Source organism: Marmota marmota, unplaced genomic scaffold (assembly GCF_001458135.2).
Source record: "Marmota marmota marmota unplaced genomic scaffold, marMar, whole genome shotgun sequence".
NCBI lineage: Eukaryota > Metazoa > Chordata > Mammalia > Rodentia > Sciuridae > Marmota > Marmota marmota.
In genome coordinates this window covers 243,679-265,072 of record NW_026000136.1, presented here as the reverse complement: position 1 = coordinate 265,072, position 21,394 = coordinate 243,679, and the positions used below count along the sequence as shown (strand labels likewise).

The 21,394-nt window shown below is 36.7% G+C and overlaps 1 long non-coding RNA gene and 2 pseudogenes across 1 annotated transcript; 1 reads left to right on the top strand and 2 right to left on the bottom strand.

Annotated features, from left to right (window-relative positions):
- The first annotated feature begins 536 nt into the window (after positions 1-536).
- Positions 537-10,449, top strand: LOC125611169. Its single transcript, XR_007341296.1, has 3 exons — positions 537-1,017; positions 3,422-3,583; positions 10,122-10,449. It is a non-coding gene; the product is annotated as an uncharacterized LOC125611169 (long non-coding RNA).
- LOC107155913 lies at positions 4,775-5,742 on the bottom strand (annotated as a pseudogene).
- A 4,074-nt stretch (positions 10,450-14,523) lies between the features above and the next one.
- On the bottom strand, positions 14,524-21,381 carry LOC125611168 (annotated as a pseudogene).
- Between the last annotated feature and the right edge of the window lie 13 nt (positions 21,382-21,394).

Below are 21,394 nucleotides of genomic sequence, written 5' to 3'. Positions count from 1 at the left end.
GCTACAGGTTCAAAGTTTCTGTCTTGGATGTATTTCACTTTATGTTGATCCAATCTTGGTCATAGCAATAAATTATCTCCCCTAGTTATGTTCTGAAAACTAGTTCCCTGGGCCTTGCTACCTCCAAGTAGTAAAATGTCACTGGGTCTCATGAATTGGTTTGAAAATTGTATTCAGTTGTGATCCTGATAACCTACACTTTGCATTCAGATTTTCTCTTATGCTATAATTTTCTATAATGCAAAGATGTGTATACATGATTGTCTTTGAAAATTATGATTAAGCAATTACTAGATGTCTTTTCTTATTAACAAGTTTGTCATTCTGCATTTATCACATTTCTTACCCACACATGCTTGAGAGGGATGATATATATATCATCCCTCTCAAGCATGTGTGGAGATAATATATATATATGAGTATGACCACAGATTTATTAGAAGATCAAAACCCAATGAGTGAGGATCCTTTTATAATAACATAACAATAGAATTTTTGTGAAGGAAGAGATAATAATATAAAATTACATTCTCTATGCCCTTTATTATTGTAATTATAACTATATTTTTTCTTTCAATAAAGGCCCTCTGTTTAATAAAAATGTTATAAACACTGTGCCTTAGCTTTCCTTCCATAAAGTAGGGATTTGTTGGAAGTAAATTGATCCCTTTTAAGAACATTTAAATAAAAAATGTTGTTTAAATTATTTTTCTTCTCTATTCAATGTTTTTGTACATGTTTTCCATTTAATTGCTTGGGTATTCATATTTTCCTCCTCATTCGTTTACTGAACAAATATTAATTGATATTCTCCTGTGTTTCAGATTATCTTCTACATTCTGGGAATACATCAGTGAACAACACAGATAAAAGTTTTTAATATGATATTATGAGAAATAAAAGCAAAATTCTAATGGAGGGGAGGAAGTGATGAAGAAGTGAAACATCTCATTTTGATAAGAAAGGACAACCTAGAATAGAAGGTGACCTTAAAGTAAAAGTTGAAAGACAGTAAGGGTAAGGACTATGTGAATATTTAGGGGTAAACTCTAGCTGGTCAAGGAAATAGCCAACTAAAGGTTGGAAAGTTATAAGGCACTTGTCATGCTGGAGGAACAATAAGAAGGTCACCAGAGCTAGGGGAGAATAAGGAGAAAGTAGTGAGACAGGGGGAGAGAGGTACATTGGGACAAAGGGGTCACAAAATGGCTCTTTGAATGATTCTGTGGGGTTTGGTAGGAAGCTATAGAAGATTTGAATGATGTTTATTCTGACTGTAATAAACACAAGAAACTAAAGATAGAAAACAGAGTCTCATGGGGAAATTATCACCATCTTCTGGGAAAGAAGCAACAATGGTGTCAGCCAAAGAGAATGTTGTGCCATTGAAAAGGTAAAATTCTTGAGCTTTAAGGGCAGAGATTCCAGTAGGTGCTACTGTACTTCATAGCAAGAAAAAGAAAGGGACAAGGAGCTGAGCATGTGGTACATGGCTAAAATCTAGGAATTTACTGGGGTATGGTAGGAGGATAACAAATTTTAGGCCTGCCTGGGCACCTTAACAAAACCTGTTTAAAAATAAAATTAAAAGGACTGATGATATAGCTCACCAGTACATCCCTAGGTTCAATTTGCAATACAAAAAAAAAAAAAGGAGGGGTGGGGAAGGATACTTGGAGTATCTACAAAACTTTAGATCAGATAAGATGGAAGGACAATCATTTTGGTTAAGATGGGGAGAAGTTATTTATGCAGGTGTTAACATGGTGGTATCTTGTGTATTGCAGTGTTAATTAGGAGGGTTTTTTAAAAAAATGATAACTAAGTTAATCATTGAATATCAAAATAATATAATCAAGACTACTATCTGTATTCATCCTATAAATATTTAGTTTTCTGATTCTTTTGATTTTTTAGGCTTTTAATCATTCTGGAACCTATGTGTTCTCCCTATTCTAACTAACTGACTTTACTCAATCTTTTTACCACAATTACTAAAACTGACTCTGGATCATCTTCTGAGTTTCTCATTGGCTATTCCACATGGCTTGAACACTGAAGTTAGATAAATACTTTAGAAATACAGAAGTAATTATATATCCACCCTAGATGTTATAAGACTTCACCCTCCCCTATTCCAGTTATCACCAAAGTAACATTGAAGTTATTTTTCACTGGACCCAAATTTTTCAAATGATAATACGATTTGACATCATTTTTTATCAAAAATTAGAATTAATTTTGTTGAGTTTTTATAAAGGACGGCAAGGGCTGGGGATATAGCTCAGTTGGTAGAGTGCTTGCCTTGCATGCACAAGGCCCTGGGTTCAATCCCCAGCACCACACACACACACACACACACACACACACACACACACAAAATGAAAATAAAGTATGGTGGAATGCATTACAATTCTTATTACACATATACAGCACAAATTTTCATATCATATTTACTATCAGCTAAAGCTATTAGCTGATAAAACTGTGATTAATACTTTATTTTGAAATATAAAAATAAAATTGTAAGAATAACTTACTTTATAGACAACCAGCCTTAGAGTATAATTGCTACCAAGTCCTAACTCCAATCCTATCTATAGATGGCTCAGCATTGGGAACAGAAAGCAGATGGAAGGAGCAGATTGCCTGGGACTGGTATCCAACATAAACTCACCCAGGGCAGATCAAGGAGGATTTCCAAGGTTCCCATTCAGCATTCTTTCAAGCAAAGCAATGCTGTCAAGTAAACAAGGAATGGATATGTATTAACCTGATTGGACACCTACTCTGACTCAATTCAAAGGCCAGCAAAAGAGGCAACACTATAGTAGTTCACAGAAATTCCCTCAAATTCTTACTCCCATGACCTCAGTCTTCACAGATATCACAAATCTATTTCTCATCAGATCTTCCTCTAAGATGGAACTGAGCAGATTGTACAGAGGTCTGCCTCCAGTAACTTCTTACTTGCATTTCATATGTTTTTTTTTTCTAATTTTAATGTAATTAGCATTGTAGAAGCATCATCATCAGAGCACCTGGGCTGGGAAGTACACAGCTGAGCCTTGGTTAAAACTTCATCCTTTGTTAAGCCTTCAGTTGTGTTCTTCAAGATCCTGAACTTTGGATGTCAGCCAAGATGGAGTGGAAGAAATTACTGGGGAACTAAAAGTAAAGCTTGAGTAATGATTTGTAATGGGGTTTTCTTCTTCTTTGTTTTCCCATCATTGGTATTCCAGCTTTGATCTCAGATGGCATCAAAATTCAGAAACAGGCCATACAAACTCAAGGAGAGACCCCTTTATTCTTGCTACAGGTCTGGTAGAGGGACCTCTGCATGCTAGTAGGCATGGAAGAAATCCTTGAGTCATTTTTCCTTTTTTCTCCTTTCCTCTTCTTTCTCCCATCCCTGCCTTAGGCCAACCCCCATTGGGGAACAGACTTCTGTGGCAGCAACTGTGATATTTAAAACCCAGAGAAAGGAAGAGAAAAACTAAGTCTCTGGCCAGAGAAGGAGGGGTAAAAGGCCTCTGGGAACTGGAGGCATGTGTATCAGGCAGACTCAAACAGCACAGCAAAGGTAAAAACAGAACTGATACCAGAACCATTGCTCTGAAAATGAGAGACAACTTAAGGTCTGAACCTGACTACACAAGTGCTCATGAATATGTACACTTAAATTATTATTATGGCCTGCCAACAACATCATTATCATAAGGATTCAAACATGCTACTGAGAAAAAAATCTATTATTCTTGGTTGATTTATTCTTATCATGGTTAAGACTGTGCAAAGGGTAAATGCATACTTTGTAAATATTTGAGATCCACAAAAAGAAACAATTTTCCAAGTTTTAGGCATTAAAAATTATTTTAAAGTTATAGTTGGCAAAGAAAGGGTCTGCTGTGTAAAATCAACTTGAGATCAGTTACATCGATAATTTTACAGAACTCTCTATAGGAAGGCATAAATTAAAATGTATAATACCCCAGAATAAAAAGATTTCTAAGTCTTTGGGGAGAAACAGAAGAGTTTTTAATTAACAATTTGAAAAAGGCATGGACATATCTCCTTCTCAGGGCATATAATTTTGGTGGAGCAATAGTTCTTTTTTAATTGATTTTTTTATTTATTCTTTTAGATATATGGAACAGTGAATGTATTTTGATGTATTATACATACATGGATTATAACGTAATGGGATCTAGTTAGGATCCCATTCTTGGGGTTGAACATGATGTGGAATTACCCTGGTCGTGTATTCATATATGAAAACGGGAAAGTTATTTCCGATTTGTTCTACTTTTTTTTTCTATAGGGCATATTTTTATTATGCACAATTTAGTAAGTCTTTTTTGCATACAGTTCTTTATTAAAGCAACATATAAAATAAGTAAGCATTCATAAGCTCATATATTATGATGGATGTGTTTCTTTAAAATTGAATGGAATAGCTTATACAACTAATGAAACTCACCAGTATTCATGAAGCCAAGAGACTGAAATACTATATATTTTTGCTAAAAGTATATAAATTTCCACTTTCTTTTCTCAGGATTTTCATGCTCCCTCAGTTAAGAAAACATGATTACTAAAACAATAGCAGTTATGTCTGCCAATGGAAACATACTTAAAAGCTAATGAAGAATAATTGGTAAATCAGAGACAGATTTTTGACCTAGTTCCTTTTTCTTTAGAAAAAAAACTTTCACCTGGGCATCAGGCCCAACCCCTACAGTGACAAGACCTTTCCAACTCCTTTAAAAGCACTCTAAACAGCCATCTCTATTTTAATAGTTAGATGTGGATTTTACCCTTCAATCTGAAAGTTTTTAACTTTGAAGTTGTCAATTTTCTCAATCTTTGGAAGAATTTTGAGCTTTGGTAAAGCTCTTGGTTCTCATAGAAGCTGAATTTTCAGTGGCTCAATGTGATTTAGTTAAATATGTGCATCTCTCAAAGAATGCATAAAGTCCACTGGCTGCAGGTCCCTGATGTATGCAACCATATAAGGTAAGCAGGGCATAGCTCTCAATGCTGAAAGGCATGCCCAAGCCCATGACTCCTGATCTATGGTACAGCCAGCAGGACAGCTCCCATTCACCTTGTAGAACTGGCAGAGAGCATGGCATGGAGGCAGGAAAATCTTTTGAGGAAAATCTTTTGGTTTCTAAACACACATGATAATTCTTCTGGCCTCAGGATTGGTTTTGATGGTGTCAATCACTTTTTGCAGTCTACTCCTTGATCAGAATAACCTGAAACCATATCTTTGTGTTGTACCTAAAAATGTCTCTACTGGAAGCCATAAACTGGGTCTAGGTCCCTTTCTTTTCTGGTGGAGAATCCCAGGCCATCCCAAAAGGCTTGAGATGCATTGGTGTCCCAGATGTTTAGTCCCTTGGAATATAGTTCTTTAGCATTTGTGGATCCCTTGATAAATCATAGCAACTCCTCCAAAACACCATTCCAGAATACACATTTGGTTGTCAGCAGAGGAATTCATCTCTCAGGCTGTAGCATGATTTCATGCAAAAAAAAAAAAAAAAAAAAGACAGGATGCCGGTTTCTATGCACTCTTCCTTCCTGAAGCCACAGCACATGATGTGCTTTATCTGCTCCAGGTACTGCAGCTCCCTGGTCTGCAGCTGCTGCTCTGTATCCTCTTTCTGCAAGGCAGGTGACAGCATGCAATCAACTCAGAACTGGTGGCTGTTACAATGAGGACTCTTTTTTGTTAGTCTTTTTAAAATTAATTAATTTATTATAATTATATATAACAGCAGAATGCATTTGACTCATTGTAAACAACTGCAGCACAACTTTACATTTCTATGGTTGCACATGATATAGCATCACACCATATGTGCAGTCATACATGTACCTAGGGTAATGATATCCATCTCACTCCACCATCTTTCCTGCCTCTATGCACTCTCCCTACTCTCCTTCCCCTTTGCCCAAAGTTCCTCCATTTTTCCCATGCCTCCTCCTTCCCGTTATGCATCAGCATTAACTTACCAGGGAGAACATTTGGCCTTTGGTTTTCTGGGATTGGCTTATTTTACTTAGCATGATATTCTCCAACTCCATCCATTTACCTGCAAATGCCCCAATTTTATTCTCTTTTAATACTGAATAATATTCCACAGTGAGTATATACCACAGTTTCTTTATCCATTCATCTATTGAAGGGCATCTAGGTTGCTTCCACAGTTTAGTTATTGTGAATTGAGCTGCTATGAACACTGATGTGGCTGCATTACTATAGTATGCTGATTTTAAGTCCTTTGGGTATAGACCAAGAAGCGGGAGAGCTGGGTCAAATTGTGGTTCCATCCCAAGTTTTCCAAACAATCTCCAATATTGCTTTCCAGATTGCTTGTACCAATTTGCAGTCCCACCAGCAATGTATATGTGTGCCTTTTCCCCCACATCCTCACCAATATTTATTGTTGCCTGTATTCTTGGTACTGCCATTCTGATTGGCATGAGAAGAAATCTTAGCTTAGTTTTGATTTGCGTTTTTCTAATTACTAGAGATGTTGGACATTTTTTTCTATATTTGTTGATTTAATGTATATCTTCTTCTAAGAATTGTCTGTTCAGCTTCTTAGCCCATTTATTGATTGGGTTGTTTGTGGCTTTTTGGTGTTAAGTTTTTTGAGTTCTTTATGTATCTTGGAGATTAGTGCTCTACCATGTGTATGTCATCTGATAAATACTCTTAGTAAGTCTTAATTGATAAGAAATTCTCAGAAATTATTGTAGGTCAAATTGTTACACTTTCTTTCCACCTGAAAGAAAATCTAAGTGCACTATAAGCATAACCTAATTATAAACTATTTATATCAATAAAAATTTAGACAATAATTAATGAGGACTTGTATTTTCAGATGAAAAGATTTTTGCTGATAGTTAACAATGTACTTCTCATTTAAGAATTCAAGTTACCATTTGGAAAGCTAATATGTGGGGTGGGTTCTTATAAAATATCTTGAAAACTTGGTTCTTAATAAATAGCAAAAGTGAGACATATAAAAACTCCTATTTCTTGAGAGTAGATGGAAAATTAATCACTTTGGTTATTATTATGTAAATAATAATGTAGTAGATGTAGTAGAATGATAGTTTTAAAATTTTAAAGGTCTCTGAACATGTGTTATTAATTTTATAGCATAATAATATACTGGTAATTTATATTTAAAAATGATTTACTTTTCCAATTTTTTTACCTGGTGACATTTCCTCAACTAAGGCATTAGGTAAAGTGTTCAGTGCTCTTTCTTACAGAGAAAATGAGGAACCTGATCAGCCAAGCATGGATAACAGAAATCCCACATAGGTTTGAGAAGTCAGACAAACTCAGACTTGTACCCTTCTGTCCTGGATACATGATATCTAGGAAAAACAAGGACTACTTGACAACTGCTTAGAATTCTTCCATGCCCCAGGGTCAAGAGAGGCAGCACTTTGAACTCAAGGGAGGCATGGAAATTACTTAGAAGATAAGAAAGACCTAAAACTTTAAGGTCAGCAATGAGGGATAGCTCAGCAACAGCTGCATGGTGAAGTGGGCACCATTATTAAGCAATGACTAAGGCTGAGTAGCCAGGGCCAGACAAATGATAAAGAGGGCAGCCAGGATTTATACTCAAGTAGACAAAGAATAAAGTAATGGAACACAATAGCAAGCCCAGAAACAAACTTACACATTTACAAACTTTATTGATGACATTTTATACCAGTGAGAAAAGAATGGACTATTTACAAAAGTTTACCAGGGCAACATGAAAATTGAAAAAATGAAACTAGTAACCCTCCCCAAGTCATACATAATAAACAATACTAAATGTTAATTATAAAATTATAAAAACTTTAGAATGTAGGAGAATATTTTCTTAACTGTGGTTTACAGGTATTCTTAGATATACAGAGAATAGTCCATAAAAGATTAGATTAGTTATTGACAAAACTAAAACTATTTCCAACTTACAAACTATAAAAAATGGTGGTGGTGGGGCGGGGGCGGGGGGAGATTCTTTAAGTTTTTATTTTATTTCTTGGTTCTGAAAAAAAATTCTTCAGTTTTCTCTGGACAAAAAACAAGAAAATTATGGTGTATAATAATATTTACATTTATATAGTGGTTTAGAAACTAGTTTCATAAAAGCCATTTTATTGAATTTTCAAAAATCTCCTGCAAAACAAAAAAAGTTAGGGCTAGGCTTACTGTTCTTGTTTTATAGATAAAGAAACTAGATTGTTGTGTTATGTTTAAGCCAGTGAATGTTAAATTCAGAGGAGAAGCTGGGTCTTGAAATTGTATCAATAGACATCATTATCCAAAGTATATGTATGAAGACATGAATTGGTGTCAACATACTTTATATACAACAATAGATATGAAAAATTGTGTTGTATATTTGTTATAAGAATTTTAATGCATTCTGCTGTCATTTATTTAAAAAAAACAATAACAACAAATGCTGTACCAAAAAGATTAAAGAATTTAGAATCCAATCAACTGCATTTGAGCCCTGGTTCCACCAGGAATTATCCACTGTATTGTTAAAAAAAAAATACAAGAAATGGTTTTTTAAAAACAGTTATCTATAGGTCACAATAACAGCAGCTATTACATTTTTCTCTTGTGCTGTTGAATTTGACAGATATTAAGCACTTGAATGCAGTAATCTCATCTACTTCTTTTCTATTCCCCTGGACCTTAACTTCACCTTTACAACTAGAACCCTGTCTCCATAATGGCAGGGATTTGGGGCTATTTCTTGGGTTGTTGTTGTCCACTACATTTACAACAACTCCTGGCACACATATGCTCCTGATCCATATGAAATAAGAAATGAGTTATTTTATTAATTAATTTTCTACGTACTGATATTTTACCAATCAGTTTCCATACCACCAGCATAAGGATACTTAACAGTCTGGACCTTGTTTTCTAAGGAAACTGAGTTGGGAGTTCATGGATATAAGCTTAAAAAGAAAGACTAGAACAATTTGTATCCATCTGTAAAGTGCCATGGGTAACTTCCTGAGTTCCTAGCAGCCTAAAACTTACCCTAAAATCAAACATGCAGTGAGTAGAATATCCTGGCAAGAACATGGACACAAAGAAAGACAGACAATGTTCTATCCCTGGCTGCTACAGACCTGATATATGGCCCCAGGCAAGTGAATTAACTCCAGATGTCCTACTCCAAGGAACATGGAGTTGGAGTCAATGATGTTTAAATACCCTTTGATCCTATCACACCTTTCATCCTTCAACCCAATGTGTCCCACTAAGGAAAATGTACATTTATAAATGTAGACTGTGATACAATACAGGGAAGGATTTAAAAGAAATGAAAGTAAGAAAACCTCACAATACATTTCAAATTTTAGAGTCATGTTAGCTGTAAATATTTTGAAGGAAAGGTGTCAAATCCCTTCCTCTACTTTCTAAAGAGGCTTTGAAAACTACTGCATGTTTTCAATTCTCATCCCTTCTCTCTGTTCCTAAATCATGTATATTTCAAACTTATCATTATTGATTGGCTCAAATAAATTCCTTAGAAAACATAGCAGTTAAAATGAAACTTTGTGTTATAGTTTTACTTCAAAAAATATTCCAAACTAAACATTCTTCTCCTGATAGTGATTATTTGAATTGCTTTTTTCCAATTAGGAGATTTAGGGGAAGTATCTGATGTTAAATGAATTTTAGATCCAGTTAAGAAATAAGTAGTTGATAACAATCATGCAACAAATGAGACATATTTTTTCTTTCTACGCATTAAACACAAAGAACAGAAGGCTCACAAAAGCCTCTATTGCAAGTGCTATATGAAACTGTTTATATACACTTTACAGAAAGTGTTTACAAAACCACAGAGCAAATTTAGACAGCTCTTCTTTCCTACACAATAAAAAGGCAAAAGACAACAGAAGTTCAAAATTCATCGAGAAACAACAAGTGGACAACTCCAATAAGGTTTAAAATGTAGATTATTTACAAGTAACTGTGTAAGTCAACTCTTGGACTTCTTCTGCCTCAATAAGCATAATTAAAAATTAATTTTGTTGTACTTGAACCATAATGTAAATGTTTACAGCTTCGTAGGCCTGGAAAACTGACAAGAAGAAAGCAACAAACCAAATTGCCCAAAAAGATGATCAAGAAAACCTGTGGGCCACCTGTTCTAAGGAGGTAAGATTCCAGACAGTAAGTTAGATGATTTAGAAAGAATTAGTGGTTGGTCCCAGCTATTTGAGTATCATTTACATTGATAATTTTCACTCTGGAGTATCAGTTTAGTAGGGACAAACGAGACAAGGCACCAAAGATAGCAGGAAATGGTTTTGTTTGGCTGCAGCCAGGTTCAGAGGGCACAGCTTTTGCTGTAATCAATTAATCCCCCTGAACCCTGAGTTCAGGGATTTTCAGAATTTTATACCCAGCATGTAAGGGGAGGGGCTCAGAAGTTCACAGTTTGCAAAAGTTCACATAAAAGCAGCTTTTTTCTTTCACTATTTTGGGCAAGTTAACTCTTCAAGGATAACACCTGAGAAGGGGAGAACTTCTTTTCCCCTTTCTTTCCTCCCCCTGCCAATTGTTACCATGGAGCCAATTTGTAACTGATCTTAAAAATGTAGACATCTCTGTAAAGCCCAGCTCAAGGCCAGAGGCTTTGTTTGCACATTTCTACAAAGTACTAGTAAGGGGGTGTCCAGCACCTGGAGTGCTGATATCTTCCCAGCCAGTGGCCAAGTAAAACAGGGCGACATGAAAATAGGAAGTTTATCTACATTGGACTCTTTCACAGAGACTCTTTTGCTGACAGTCCTAAAATCAGCTATGGTGAAGAGGGCTTTTCTGTGGAGAAGGGGTGCCACTTCACCAGCTCATATCAAGAAGGCAAATCTGCATTTTATAGCTATATATGACAAAGATGGACCTCAAATTCAATGTAGGGAATGGTTGTAAAATTCAATGCAGGGAACACTAAAATACTCCGTAAATATTTATTACATAATGAATAAGAAATGGAGAGATGGGATTCCATTAAAAGTGACTAATATGTTCAACCATCCTTATTCTAGCAAATGCTTTCCCTAGGAAAGAAACAAACAAGTGTATCACAACAGAGATTTTAACAGTTTGGTTAAGTAGAGAAGAGATGTGTATTCAGTATGGAAGGAGAAGGGAGAGAAAGGTCCCAAGAAGGTTCTTCCAGCAGAGCAAAGCCTAATCCTATTGTTCCTATTCTTCCTGTGCTTGGGAAACTAGTAAATGGTTTCTAGACCATTTGAAGCAGCAGAATTTCATTCTGATACTTCCATGAGGATCAAACTGTAATCTGAGCATTTACAGAGCTTTATTGGGGTTTATGATCTTAAAGACATTACAAAGATTGTGACTTTTGAGAAGTCATTTTATTTTGCTTCAGTTTCTTTATTAGTAAAGATATCTGAATTATAGATATTTTCATTAGAAAGGAATAGTATGCATATAAAATAGGGTAATGCACTTGAAGTTTGCACATGAAAAATCTTGTGTTCTCATTTAGGTAGCTTATATCTTTCCAATTAGTAAAATCTTATACAAAATTTCTCAACAGTCTTGCATTGTTCTTATTTTTCCATATGTTTCTCCAACATTTTTCATTTTTTATCTTTCTTGGTTATTTCATTGTGAATTGAATCATTTTTTTTCTAATTGTATTTTGAACATTGTTTGCCTATGTTAAAACTACTGCTTTATTGTGTGTATGGACACTACTACGTGTATGGCTGTTTCCTTGTTAATTCTTATATTTTCTTAGATACATCCCAAACAGTCAGAAAAGTTTAAAAATATATTTGTTGTGATCTTTAAAAAAAACTTGCAATTTTGAAGCTGTTTATACATTAGGCCATTGATTCAATATACTCTGTATTAAAAATCCACTGTTCAGAGACTAAATTTTAAGTTATTTTACAAGAAAGGTTGTGATGCCAAAGGTCTTTTTGACATCCTGGCAAATAATTCCATTTATATCATACACAAACATCCATATGCACATACACATACAGTAAAGTAGCAATTTTAATATAGGCAAACAATACTCAAAATACAATAGAAAAAAAATGATCCCATTCTCAACTGTAAGAAAGAACATGAAATAGCCAGGAATGATTTTAAAAATGAAAAATGTAGCAGAAATGTGAGAAAAATAAGAAAATGCAGGATTATTGAGAAATTTTATATGTATATAAAATCTATACATAGAAGTTATATATTGATAAATTATATAAACATTAAGAAATTATATATATTCCCCCCACCTCATTTAAGACAGATGCAGACTCCGACTAGATGATCTCTTTTGGTCTCATTTATAATTCTCTTTTGATATAATCCACAGACCCATTTAGATTATTAACAGAATCAAAGAACATATTGATTGTTATCTTTGCCTTGTGAAGGGAAAAAGGCATAACCCAAAATGTTCCTTGATGCTTTTCATGGAATCTAGCCAGCTTGTACCTCATCCCTGCACCCCCCTCCCACCGGGTATCCCAGTTTGTCCAGCCCATTGGACTTCAGCAGGCCAGAGAGGGCTGGTGATTAACAGGCCCTAGCTAGCTTCCTTAGCAGGCTGTCAAAGTGAACTGATGCCTGGGGCGATCTTATTTGCCACTTGCTCTCTCAGGAATGAAACCAAGGTTCTTTACCAGGCTCAGAGCTTGCCTGACAGAAGATTGCATCCTCGTGATCCCAGCACTCACGTATTTGAGGGAAATTCCTCGGGGTTTGGACAACATTCAGAGCAGGAAGAGACTTCTATGGGCGACCCTGCAAACCAGGGCGCTCCAGGGTTGATGCTGTCTCCCTTGCTTCCAACACCAAGTCAGAGGGGCCTCGAAGCCCCTTTTTGTCCAGCCCAGGGTCCTGCGAGGAGCCACCGCTAGTGGCTGTTAACCAGGGGCGGTGGCGTGGGCTGTAGGAGGAAGAAAAGAACTCCCACGGGATAGGGTGGTGGTCGAGGGACCTACCAGGCGCCTTTCACTTAGGTGAGTCCTATCCACTCTTCCCATCCACCTCCGCCCCGTCCCCCGCAGGCGGCCAGGTCCCATTTCTACCAAGGCAACCACGCTTTGGGCCACCCAGCCGCCTGCCTCCAAGGAGCGCCTGCCACCAGCGAGCAGTAGGGACTAAGGAGTGCCCAGCTTCCTGCCCAGGTAAGGGTTGGGGCAGCGCCTGGGGACCCGCGGGGGCGGTGGCAGGGAAGTGGCCCTGAACCTCAGGAGCTGGGGACTTGTGGCAGGAACCCGGGCTCAGAGAGCAGGAGGACGCCTAGCCGCCCACACAGATGCCAAGAACCTTTGGGGATACAGAGGGCTATGAGAGCTGACTTTAAGAAGAGAATAAGAGGGAGCAATTGAGTGGGACTGGAGGGGTGAACTGGAGAGCTAATGCGCCCCTGGCCTGGTCTGCTTGGTGAGGACCTGTGGCATGCGCAGCAGCCTACAGCTCATCCAGAGTCCCCAAATTGTATTGAAAGGTGATTTCTCTAGGAGCTGAGGTCCCTGTCTCACCAAAGCATCTATAAAGGAATTTTCCTTTTAAGAATAGAGAAAACAGAGAAGTGCGATCCTTATAAAGAAATAGAGAAATCTTGCCTGAAATGGTGTCCATCTCAGCTTGCTCACCAGCTGCCCTATTCTCTTCTCCAGGACTTTGTATTCGCACCTTGCTAAAATCCCCCTTTGAGAATTTTTAAAAGCAGTTGTTATTTTTAGGATGGAAACGGGCTTGTAAACCTTGTCATAGCTGTTTTAATGACACTAACTTTAAAAAAGGGCATGTGTGTGTGTGAAAATCCAAAGTATTTTCATGGGTTTTTCTTGTGGTTTCTGTAGTTTGGTGAATTAACTGATTGTCCAGGAGTCCAAACTCTCAAGAATTTTTGTAACTCATATTAGTCCAGTACCTTTAAAGTTATTTTAGGCGAATTAGGAGCTTTGTGTTCCTTGTGTAAAAATGCTAAACCTGAAGAATGAGTTACAGTCTTGCTGTTCTTGCCTAAAGTGTTTAAATTCAGATCCTTATAAAGGCGTGTGTGTGTGTGTGTGTGTGTGTGTTGTGTGTGTGTGTGTTGTGTGTTACAGTCCCAGGACTCCAGCTGCAGCCTTAGACATGTATTCTGTGTTTTGGTATCTGAACATTATATTTTCAAGCTTTGCTAAAAGTGGGTTGATAAAGTTCACGCATTTTCTGAAAATGGATTTGGCAGAGCCTAAGTGCTGAGTTTTGACAGATGAATGCAGGTGTATGTTGTTCATGCTGTATTGATTTTTAATACATTACTAAAGATAGTTTTTTTTAAATGAGAAGATTTAATAATGTATAAGCTTTCAATGTATATTCTTTATGAATATATTGATGTGATGTCTAGCTTGTGAAAAATTACTCTCATCTTTCTTGGTCCCTTTTTATTATTATTCTTGAGGACAAAAATGCAATGTAAGAGATTCAATTTGATGATTTTTAATATGACCATAGTACACATATCTATTGAAAGAGATTTTGGTCACATCACAAAATGTTATAGCATCATCCTGCACTTCCTTTTTCAACTGTCTTTTCAGCATAATAGTTTGGTGCTTACATTCTTTGAAAAATATCTTTTATCTATTAAATCTAAAATATTTGAAGGTCCATAAATTGCTACTAATAGTTTTGTCAGACAAATATTTTAAAGCTTAAATATACTTTAGGATATGTAGTACTTTGTGTAACATATAAAGGTTTAATGTAAAATATTTGTCATTTTAATAATTTCTGCATTGGAGCTGGTGTTGTGACTTAGTGGTTGAGTGCTAACCTAGCACATGTGAGGCTCTGGGTTGGATCCTCAGCATCATATAAAAATAAATAAATAAAATAAAGATATTGTGTCGAACTATAACTAAAAATAAATATTAAAAATAATTTTCATTGTATTTTCTAACTTTTCTTCTTACAATGACCCCTTAATTAGTTTATATGATTTGATAATCTGAAATATGATTCTAGCAAACTCTCTTTTCCCTGATAATAGGAAATAGTTTTCTATTAGGCTTTTAAACTAAGTCACAAAAGACTATTTATCAATTTGGAGACAGATAGGGAATCAGGAACCTCAGAATGGGAAAAATTGCCCTTTTAAACTAAACTGCAATCATCTATTACTAAACACCTAATATTTACTGTGGACTTTGACCTGGTTTGTGTCTTGACTCATTTAGAGTATTAGGACCTTAAGTACTTTTCAACCCTCTGTCTTCTTTCTGAAATTATGGGTTACAATAATAACTTTCCTTAAAAATTTCTTATAAGTATCAATGGCATAATGAATACAGAACTATAAGCACACTGTGTTCCTAGAATACAGTAAACCAACAGAACAATTCTGGCCATTGTCTTTATCAATTGTTCTTATATCTGAGGTTAATCAAACATAGATGTTTGTTTTTTGGACATTATTTGATAAGAATACAAAGCCTCCTGTAAAAATCATAAGTTACTTTAAAAGCTGAATTTGAACTTAAAACATGCTTACATGAGAATCAGTTTACTTATCAACATTTTCAAGTCAGTGAAATGTGCATAAATTCCCAGAGTCTAAGCTTTTCCTGAAAAATGGGTTGCCCACTTTCATGAGGCATACTCACTCCACTTTGCCACAAGGCTTCCACTCCCTGAATTATTTCATCACGACCTGTTTCACTCATGTGTTTCACCTCCCTTGTTCCTTCAGACATCTGCATTTGTATATATTTTTTTAATTCTGGAAATATCCCTTACTAAATTGAACAGCTAATTATGTGGTCTAAACTATAAGCCAAACTTCATCCTTTAAAATGTGGAGGAAAAAAATCCTATATTACAATTTGCAAAGCACTTCCTGAAAAAACTTAGGGGATACTTAGGGATCATCTTAGGGATCAACTCTAAAAATTTGCTTGCTCATGCATTATTATTCCATTTTACAGCTATAACATTTACTCCTACTTTTATACTAGCACTTAAAATATTGATCGAATAATTTAAAAGTTTTTTTTTTCAAATTTTACATTTTCTATAATGCTACTTTTTAAAGATGGAGAAAATTTCTCTGGAATGATAATCTCCCGAGACCGGAGGATTGCTAGTTCAAGTCCTATAGCTCCAAGTCCAGCATCTGGAGCACATTACACCATGATGTTCTCTCCAAATGGCTTGCATAGCTCGGCCCCTATGGCTTTGCTGGTTGCAGCCTACATAGCCTCTCAGTTGGCTTGTGTCTGCTGGATTTTCTCAGCTTTCCTAGGCAGATGTTCCATGTTACTGGCATATCTTAATCTTGGGAGTCTCTAATGCAGCTTTGTTTTCCTTCTCACATCTTCATACATTGCCCTTGCAGTGGTGACCCATAAAGACTCTGTCTTTGCTGTACTTTGCCTGGCCTGTAATGTCTTCCTTTGAAATCTCAGTGAAAGCTTCCATGACCTCCTAACTTCAGCATCCTACATTCCTGCAGAGCCAGGGCCACGTGATTGACACCAAGGTCTATCACCATCTGGAGCAGTAGTGAAGCCTCCTGGGACCATGGCTGCAAAAGTCTTTGAGTGCATGGGTGGCTGAGCAAGGCATAACAACTTTCCAGGTCCCCCCTGTGTAAGCCAGGCTCCCCCATTGTGTCTTCTCAAAGAAATTTCTACTTTTACCCCTTAAGCATGAGATGCCCTCAAGCCATCTTTCTAACTGTTTCTGGGTGAAGTAATTAGCTTTTTTTTTTTGGTGTGTATTCTGTTTAACAACCATATTCCCTTTAACAACCACACCTTCTTAGTCCCAGTTTTCCTCCCAATTTTCTGGCCAAACTGCAAGTTTTTCAAATCTTTCTGCCTACTTTCTGCTCCTGATTATCACAACAAATTTGGCCTGCAGTATCCATGCCACCACCTGAATGACACCACTGAGGAAGTACACTAAACATTTCCATTAAAACTGAATTTCTCCACTTTACCTTTTCTTTCATTTTTAATTTTACATATTTTATATATATTTGCAACAGTTTTGGACTTTTACATTTTTTTGGTGGATTAAGTCTTCATTGCATATAGTGACCCATTTTACTGCTAATAAATATTTGTCTTAAAACATATCTTGTCTAATATTAATCTAGACACACCACTTTCTTTCATTAGTATTTCTATGGTAAATACTAATATACTAACACCCTGGTATCTCCGTTTCTCCTAGCCTATTATTTTATTTCCAATATTCCTCTGTAGGTTTTATGTGTATCTCTCATAAATCACCTATGGTTACTAATTTCTGGGTTTTTTTTCCCCCATTGGTGAGTTGGTGTTAAGAGCTCCTCATCTTCATGTTTCATTCTGATGGTTTACTCCCCACCCCCGCCCCAGGGATTTCCTTTTAATAATACTATTTGAGCTTCCTAAATTTGAGTGTTTATACCTCAAACTTCTTTGGGAAAACTCAGCCATCACTGATGGCTTTTTTTTCCATTCTCTAGTCTCTCTCCTCTCACACTTAGATGAGATGTGTGCTTGACTTAGGCATTCAGGAAAAGAGAGTTAAAGCCAGGCAATTTGACAAAAGGAATTCAATACAGGGAACTAGTTACAAATATTTTGGTGCATCTAAAAACCAAATAGGAGATAATGAGACAAGAAAAAATTTAGAAATAGAAAAAAACTATTAGCTTTCCTAGGACTATAGGGATACAATGAGAAAATAGCCGTACCAGAACTTAGAAGTGGAGGGTATCTAAAAAAACTATGTTTCTATCCTATAAGAAGAGGTATGATAGAGGACACACAGTCATTGATGGAGACACTACCACAAAACTCAGAGAAGAGAGAGGAGAAATATCCTGGTATATTCCTTTCTCCTATCCTCTAGTTTCTGAAGCCAGTATTTCAACGAGTATGGAGAATATAATTTCCAGATGTCAGCCTCAAAGATTCAGGTCACAAATAATCATGAATTATTCTGTGAGAAAGCTAGTCATTTAATTCTCTCCATATAGTTTAACTTGGCTTTTATATTTTCTATTGTCTTGTCTCCTTTTATTGTATTCTGGGTAATTTTTTTTGTTTTGGTAAAAAAAATACTTAATAAAACATATCCTTCTAACCATTTTTGTGTGCAGCTCACTGATAATTAAGTTCACTGAACCCATACAACAATAATCTCATTCCCCTTCCTCCTACAATTCTACTTTCTATCTTTGCATTTGACTATCCTAGATACCTCATTTCTCTTTTGTTACTGGATTATTTCACTTGGCATTTTTCATAGGCTCATCCATGTTGTAGTATGCATTGAAATTTCTTTCCATTTTAAGGTTGAAGAATATTTCACTATCCAGATATAACACATTTTATCTCTTTATCCATCAGTGGAAACATATGTCATTTCACTGCTGTAAACATGGAGGAACAAGCATCTGTTTGAGCTCATGTTTTTAATTCTTTAGAGGTATTTTGGAGAAACAAATTGCTGGGTCATATGACAGATAGTTCTGCTCAATTGTTTAAGGAACTACCATACCATTTTTACATGTAACCCAGCTATCCCACTCCTGAGTATTTATGATAAGAAATAAAATGAGCATACTATATTGATACAGCCACATCAATGTTTACAGTAACACAACTCATAATAGCCAAATTATGGAAACAGCCCAGGTGCCCATTGACAGAGCAATGGATACAGAAAATGTAGCATATACACAATGGAGTTTTACTCAGCCATTAAGAAGAAAGAAATTATGGCATTTGCTGGTAAATGGATGGAACTTAAAAGCATAGTGCTAAATGAAATAATTCCAACTCAGTTAATAAAGAGTTAAATATTTTCTCTCATATGCAGAAGCTAGACCAAAATAAGGAAAAAAAGAGGGAAGGGGGATCCCATGAAAATAGAAAAGAGATCAGTGGAGTGTAGGGTGGGATTACAGGAAGGCACTGGAGTAGAGAAGGAGGGATGGGAAAAGGGAGGAACTGTGGAATGTAGTTGACCAAACTATGCTATGTGCATATGTGAATACACCACAGTGAGTTTCACCCTTATGTGTAATCTATAAACCATTAATTTAAAAAGAATTGTAAATAAATTAAATGCCAGTAAAGGGTAATGATTGGGAATGGTAGGAGGGGAGGGAAAGGAGAAGTATGGAGGATGGAATTGGAGCAAATTATATTCCAGTCTCATATGATTATAGCAATATGGATCCCAATATTATGTATAACTATAACTAACTAATAAAAATGTTGAGGTTTTGATAACAATTACATTTAATTTGTAGATCACTTTTGGCAATATTGAAATCTTACCCGTATTAAATCCTTCAATTTATGAACATGGGATGTTTTTCCATTTATTTATGTGTTCTTTAATTTCAATAATCTTTTATAGTTTCTAGTGTGTAAGTCTCTCATATCCTCAATTTAATTTATGCTCAAGTATTTTATTCTCTTTGTTGTAACTGTAAATAGAATTGTTTTCTTAATTTCTTGTTTCCTTTTAGATTGCTCATTGTTAGTGTATGAAATGCAACTTTTTTAGGATTTATAAATTTATATATATATTTTTTTCTAGAGAACACAAAAACAAAAAAAAAATGAAAAACATGGTGTGAGAAAAAAAATGGAAGATGAAGTCCTGCCAAGACTTAGGAAAATTAACAAAGGAATTGTCTGCCTACAAGCCAGCAGAAAGTAAGAGTGATGGGTGCTCTTCTTGTCCCTCCAGAGAGGCCTGGTTATAACAGCAGCCCTAGGAACCCAGCCCCTGTCAGCCAGACACCGGAGCTCTGGGACAGTGACCCAAGGTGTGGAGGTCCTTGGGACACACCAAGTGCACAGACAGACAGCCTTCCTAGAAAGCGCCCTTCACTGTGGGGCTTCCAGAATTTAAAAGGGTCATTTTCCTTTTAAGAAAGATGCTGAGTCAAACAAATAAACAAATCTACAAGAGGGGAAAATGTTCCTGCTGCAGTGAAAATCTTTGGTTCCTGCGGAAGGAAGGTGAGTCCTGTGCGAGGGTCAGTGTGGGGTTAGCTTGCAAGGCTCTCCTTGGGCTCCTGGGTTACACCTTTGCTAAGGTCTGTCATTTTGGGATATTTTACTTTCTTCTGGTCCAGCACGTTCTGAGCCTAAAATAACAAGTTTCTGTAATTTTGTCATCTTGGGTGTTGACTCACGATTTTCATAATGTAGAATGGCTTGGTTAACCTCACTCTAAACCTTTTGCTTTTGCATCCTGTGAAGGAGGCCTCCGAAGCCTAACTCCTCAGGGCTATAGAGGGCCAGCAGGGCCAGCATGTGCTCCATCTCTTTGAGGCACTCTGCCCTCTTAGCCCTGCTCTCCTCCTCTAGCACAGCCTAGATCTGTTGCTGGGGGATCAGCTCAATTACATACATTCTGTTGCTGCAGATGAAAGTAAAGTTACCGGTTTGTGTCCAAGAGCTCCGGACAGGGACTGTTAATACGGTGGCCTCCAAAATCTAAGCCTTCAGAATCATCTCCTGAATCTTGCTTCTCTCATCAAGAGTATCCGGATCCATGCTGGGTTCAATTCCAGGTTCCATGGGACAGTTCTCTGCTGCTTCTTTAAAGCCTTCTTTGACCAAATAGTTAATGATAAGGCGGTTCATGCCTGCCCACTGGGCGTGTCGGTTGCTGAGCGTTTCCATCCACTCATCTTTCCTGATTTCATCAGGCTTTTCTGCATAACTCATTCTGGTTTATTTCTTTAAGATCCAGCCTCCTGTGCAACCAGTTTGGGTAGTGGCCACGGCTCCTCTGCGACCACTCACAAGGCCAGGGAGGAGCAGTTGCGGCAATCGCCCAGCAGAGGGAGGTGGAGGCCAAGGAAGAGGCGGAGGCCAGGCAGGGAACCAATGTAACTGATTTTTGCTTGCTGGTTTTATTTCCTGAAACTTTGCTCAAGTCATTCTGACATCCCCCCCCCCCACACACACACACATAAACACACATTTTTGTGCTGGGGATGGAATAGCTCGGACATGCATGCGCGCGTGGTGCGCGCTTTAGGGTTTTCTACATATAAAAAAGTTATACATAAATAGTGGTAATTTTATTTCTTTCCAGCCTTTTATTTATTTGTTTGTTTGATTTTGCCTGATTGGTGTGTCCAGTAATATGTTAAGCAGAAGTAAAAGTGGGCATCATTGTAGTTCTCTTCCTATTACGGGAGAATTTTTCAGTATTTCCACCCAGTATGATGAAAGCTATGGGCCTTTCACGTATGCCTTTATTATGTTGAGGTAATTTTCATCTGTGTGTAGTCTGTAGAGTGTTTTTTTTTTTTTTTTTTTTTTTTTT